Genomic DNA, 6,195 nt, shown 5'->3' on the forward strand with positions numbered 1-6,195 from the left:
CGGGGAGGCGTGCGGTTGTCGGCGGGTGCAGCCCTGAGCGCCTCCCTGGGCGCCCTTCTGCTCCTTGGGGCGCCCAGGCTGCGGTCCTGCCAATCATGTTGTTTGTTTGTTTGTTTTTTTTCCGTGCCAGTACCATTAATTTCGGTCCCTTTATTTGGTAATCAGGCCTGTGTTCCTTAACAGACACTCACTGAGGTACGCTGGGCCCCAACAAACACATTCCAGCACAGAACACGAAGACAGATAAACAAGCCCCAAGCGATGTTTAAGCACTGCGTCATGCCTGTTAATTTTTTTAAACATATTTATTTGATGATCAAATAAAACGGCTTCAAAAAATAGAAGTCTTTCAAATAATTAAGCAGGCTCCGTTTAAATAATTAAGAACAGATTCATTTAGAGAGGGCAAAATGCTGAGCCAGATGTCTGTCTAACTCGAAGGTTGTGTGTCCACAGGTGATGCACCATGAGGGATGAGACACATCACGCTTGGACAGCGAGGCACACGTGGTGGGAAAGCACAACCTGGGCTGGTGCTGGCTGGGCCTGGGGCTCACCTCCCACCCTGACGGCTGCACTCCAGCAAATCACACCCACCAGGGGAAATGTGGTTCCTGTTCCCTCAGGGGGGACATGTGGGCTCCCCTCCAGACAGCAGGAGAGAAACACTGCTTGTGACCAGGCTGTTCTGTCCTGGAACTTCACAGAACCCAGCAAACCTAACCATCAAGGAACTGCTCCACATTGTCACTTAGCAGTGTGCCAAAATTACCATGTCTCTGGAGCAGGTTAAGAGCCTCACTCTGCCATGCTGTTTGAAAGATCACAAGTTGATTATTAGGTGGAAACATATGCTCAAATTATCAGTTCTTAATGAAAAGCTGGTTCAGGAATTCAATGAGTCCATTTACTGTATCAAAAGTTCTGTAAACTATAAGTGATGATTTGCTGCTGACAAAAGAAGGTATTTGTCTGAGGGAGGATTTCTCTGTGTTTTCTATTAATTGGGTAATAAACCAATTAAAAGGCATTAGCTTGGGGTGCCTCAATTTGTTGGACTGGGCTCTGTTTAGACTGAGTGATGGGAACAGTCTGGCATCAAGGGATACTGATGTTTTCATTAGACATTTACAAGGTTACGCTGCTCTGATGCTAAGGAGTTTTCTACGATACTGCTACGGTCACAGTGACCTCGACAGTGTTAGTGTGGAAGTGGTATAAATGTGAAGGAATTAATGTTGTTTCAGTAGGATATGGCACCTTTAAATGTGTTTTGAGATATGTGAGCATATGCCTCCATTACAAACATGTAAGCTAGATGTAATATATAAACAGTTTTATATGAGGTACGGTTCTTGGAGGGTTTGCCAAGATACCTTCAACATCTGTTAATCTTCTTGTTTTGTCAAGGCAATAGGGCTGTCAGCATGAAAAAAGCAGCAAATTGCTAGCAAGCTTTGGCTTTGAATGCATAATAATGTTCTCCTGGAAAATGGTTTTTAGTTTTGTCTTGGTATCTGCCAGAGTAAAGCTGCATAATAATGTCAGTGTAACTGCTTAGAGTGAAACCTAGCCTAAGAAAAAAGGTGCTGTTGCAGCCCATTTTAATCTCAGTTCATTGTGACAAGGCAGAAGACCATTGGGGAAAGGGTTTGGTCCTTTCCTAGTGACAGACCAATGCTCAGGACACATTTGAAGAACATTCTTTCCTCTAACATTAATTGAGGAGGTAGGAGAAATTGCAGGTTAGTTCATAGACTCAGGTGAACCTCCTAGACTTGGTACAGTTATTATGACTGTGTCCCACGACAGGGGGGTAAGCCATGAGGATTCAGCATTGCATGAGTCCAACGCCTTTTTGAAATATAGAAAAATAAAATAAAGCGAATTAAAGTGATGCATCAGACAACATACTGGTGACATAGTACAGTGTCAGTATAGTTAGGACAACATTGTTGAGATTCTGAACAGAAATCCGTATTAAAAAGGTAATTATGCAGTAAAATCTTGATGCTATTTGGAGAAGATGAAGACTGTATTGGCAGCACATCATAGACCATATTACCATAAAGAGGCCTATAACAGAGCTAAATCCCTGGCTGCTTTATTTAAGGGTAGCCTATAGCCAAGCCCCCGCAGTGCTGGTTGTATTCAGCTCCCTGCTCTGTACTGTGAAAGGCCCTGCTGTGTGCAGGTACCCTGGGCAAGGGCAACCTGCCAGCTCCTGGTGGTGCTGGGGACGCACAGGGAACAGGCAGCAGGGACAAGTTCTCTCCAGCTTTGTAAAGTCTGTCAAGACACAGCTCCAGACGACAAAGAGCAGTGTGTGCCCAGCCACGGCAGGGCTCGAAACCCAGGGGGTTCAACTCACCGCACTGACAAACCACGTGCAGGGAGTCTGGCGAAGAAGTTCTGAGAGCAAATAGAGTCCAGCTCCACTCTTCTCTTGCCTTGTGGCTGTATCTGAAAGAACAAAGAGACTTAGAGGGTTGTTCTGAAAGAATAGAGACTTAAAGGGTTGTTTTGTGTTGTTTATTTTTGAAAGGAGACCAGCAACACAGACACGAGCCACGTCGTGACGGGTCGCCTCTCAGAGCACCAAGCCGTGAGAAGGCTTTGCAGGGACTTTATGTCCGCTGCCCTGAGGGGCCAGACACTCTGCCGGCTTCTCTCCCCGCCTCGCCCCGGCCCAGGACACGGCCACGGCCGGGCTGAGGGCGCTGTGGCCCCGCTAGGTGGCGGTACGAGCCCGGCCCTTGGGGCTGGGCCTTGAGCCGTGCCCAGGCTCGTACCGCCACCTCGCGGCCGGGCCGTGCCGCTGGCTTCACGGGTACAGGTGAGGCCTGGGCCGTCGGCCCTCGGTTCCAGGCTTCCCCTGTTTGGAAAAGCAACGGAACTTGTAAATAAATAAAGAATAAAACCCACAAAGCACAGCCCTGCCCCGGTGACGGGTCCTCCTCAGAGCCAAAGGGGAGCGTGGGGCAGATGTCCCCTTCCAGCTTCTGTGCCTGTCTGCCAATTCGGCTATATACAGGCATCACCTAAACAAGGTTTCACGTGTTCTTCATGAAAGTAATTATCTGGTCTTTCATCTGCCTCCTGTTATCACCAGCTGCAGGCTCAACAGCGTGCTGGAGAGGAGCAGAGTGCAGCCCTCACAACCAAGGCTGAGTGGTGGCAATGATTTCGATTTATAGGGCACCAGAGGTCCTGGCGGCTGTGTCACCCTGCGAATTCACAGCAGCCACCTCGCCTCATTTCTATATTTCCCCTTACCCACCTGTGCCCAAGAGCCGCCCGCCACAAAGATCTGGGAGCCGTGTTTGAACACAGACCCCCTGCTCACACAGCACTGAACGGGGCTGGCCGCAGTGCACAGCAGCCAGAGTTCAGACTAATTTCTCTTGCCTCTTACCCTCACTTATGCAATTCTTCCTAATCCGTGAGGCACGAAGGGAGCAGAAACTGGCTGCAGCTCCCTTGCTGGACTCTCTGGCATGGGAAAGTGTCAGTGGGTGGGAGAGCTAGAATAGCCACTCCTACGGCTCCCTTCCAAAGCCATAAATGCAAAGATAGGGAGATGACTGGCACCCAGAAACGAAGCGCGTGGAGGACGAACACGGCGGCTGTCCCCACCTGGTGCCCAGGCCATCGAGGCCAGCCGCCAGCTGACACAGACCAGCCCGGGGGCTGCTCTTCTACGCCAGCGTTCACCACCACCAAGTCCTAACTGATCCCCTGGCAGCCCCACTTATCCCATGGTGCTCAACACGAGAGCAGCTGAATAAAAAGTATTTGTAAAGGCTGTGGAGTGGAGCTTTAATGCTTTTAATCAAAAATCTGATAATTCTTCACTGAGGCTCACTCTCCTGTCAACCTAAGACTTCCTTCGGTTTACCTTACCCCCACCAATACACACCCTGAGGTTCCAGTTACCTGGCCCCAGCTTCAGGTCCTCTGAATCGTTCCCCTCTTTTAAAAATTTCCTTAATGTATTACCGATATCTATTCCTGGGAACTCCTGACACTTGTCAGGGTGCCCTAAAAGGGTTAGATTCCTGTTCCCTTGACGGATTTTTTGAAAGTCTGAGTACTCTAGAAGAAGAAAAAAAAAAGGATTAACACATGCTCTGCAACAAATTCATCAAACTCAGAGATTATGATTACCTAGGAAATGTGAGACAACCATGGAGAACCTCTGGAAAGTTAGTGGACAGCAACTTCTCTACTTTTTTAATTTATTTGGGGTGGAGCGGAGGGTGGTGAGGGTGCAAGGAGACAGGCTACTCATAAAACACAGAGTCACCTCTTACTGTCCCTGCTCAGAAAGAAAACCCACATCTTGCCAGCCAAATGACTTCAGTACAGACTTTGCAACACAGCACTGGCGCCTAGGGCTTCTGCTTTGTCACTGCTCCCTTCCATGGGCATTTGTGTGCATTCAGACGCCCCCTATTTTTCTTTCCTCCACAGAGCTGCAGAGTGGGTGCTCTGACCTCCAATTTGCTCTGGAAATTTTTCAGAGTCTGGTAGGGGAAGGTATTTTGCTCATGTTGTCCCACTGGCTGGAGGCAGTGGTGCCAATCTCCAGGTGTCGTCTCTGCAGCACTCGGTAGGGCAAAGAGCAACATGTAGATAAAGAGGGGATTGAGCAACCCAGCACTGCAAAGGCCAAGCATGCTAGGTCAGAGGTGAGCAGAAAATCAGCAGAAGACCAACAAACACCCGAGCATCCCCAAGTCACATGGGAACGAGGGGTGAGGGAGCCCTCGGGGAGGGGGAGGACTCTGGTCTGTAACAAAAGAACCGAAGGAGGCCAGGAGACACAGCCTGCAACCCGCCTGGGGAGCTCCCTGCCACTGGAGACTGCAAGGCAGAGTACCACAGCTGCGGTTTAAGAAGAGAGGAAGGCATGTGGCAATAGTTTTTTATGTTAAAATGAGGCAAAGTCTCCAGCCTGGTCTAAGAGCTGGGGGAGATGGAAGGAGAGCCAACCTCCCTCAGTTGAGACATTGTCTCTGCCAACCTCTCTCTGAGTTGAGACATTGTCCCTGCCTGACATTTCATAAATGCTGGCTTTTTTGTTGTTTGTTTGTTTGTTTTTTAACAGTGGAGAAGAGCAAGTTGAAAGCAATAGATTGAAATCTGGCGTCTGCCAGGTACAACTTATGAGTCGTTGCTGGCAGAAGGTGTGCGGCTGTATAAAGAGGGACCTGGGGCTAGGAAGAAGTTAAAAACAGAGCACACAACATGCTCAGAAATAAATTTCAATTTTACTTCTCTATTTTGCAGCTTTTATTGCAACATTGCTCAAGCCGGGCTTTCAGGCAAGGTCACATCCTACCCCCTGAGACCTTCCCACACCACTCCTGTGCTCTCCCCCAGTGTGCTCACACATGGGGACACCACTCTGCTCTGAAACCCTTCACGTTCTCCTCTGTGCTCACCTTGAGCATACCACCTACAGCACCTTGTTCACTGCTGTCAGCTTCTAGCACTACCCTCTTGCCTCTTTGCTCCTCTTCTGCTCCTCCACATCGCATTTCACATTTCAGACTGCAGGTCTGTGGGTGAGCAGCTGTGCTCACACTGGGTTTTTAGCATGATGGAGCCTTGATCTTATCGATCTGCTATGAGCTGCTGCAAGGCAAATAATACATGAGACGGGTCTATAGCAAGAAGCATAAGAAATTATAGACAGCCTCTATCTAGAGTACGAACCCCAGCCCACAGACCTTCTTAGAAATGCTTCAGTGTTTGATCTGTGACCATTAAACTAATAACACCTCCCCAAAGTGAGTGTCCTTCTAGGGACAGCTGCTATAGACCTGGAGTGTGGGAACTGGAAAATTTGCAAGAAATCCTAGAAAAGGAGACAATTTCCAGGAAAAAAAAAAAAAAAAAAAAAAAAAGAGTCTCTGCAATGCTTTATTGTAGGTCTGAGCCTGCAGCTGGAAATGTGTGGCTTCTACAGCACAAAAGGGAAACTGGAGAGCAGAATTTAATTCATGACAGCACTGAGCAGTGACAATGAAATTCTTTCCTCCGCTTTGCCTCTTTTCATATCCTTGTCTTACCCTTCCAGTATCTATATTGTTTCACACGCAAATAAAGAGGAATCTGGATTTTATTGCATCAGAAAAACCTCTTTTGCTGCTCAAAAATGTTGATGTTCTCACTAAGTAATTTGTGACT

Source organism: Aythya fuligula, chromosome 16, assembly GCF_009819795.1.
Source record: "Aythya fuligula isolate bAytFul2 chromosome 16, bAytFul2.pri, whole genome shotgun sequence".
Classification (NCBI taxonomy): domain Eukaryota; kingdom Metazoa; phylum Chordata; class Aves; order Anseriformes; family Anatidae; genus Aythya; species Aythya fuligula.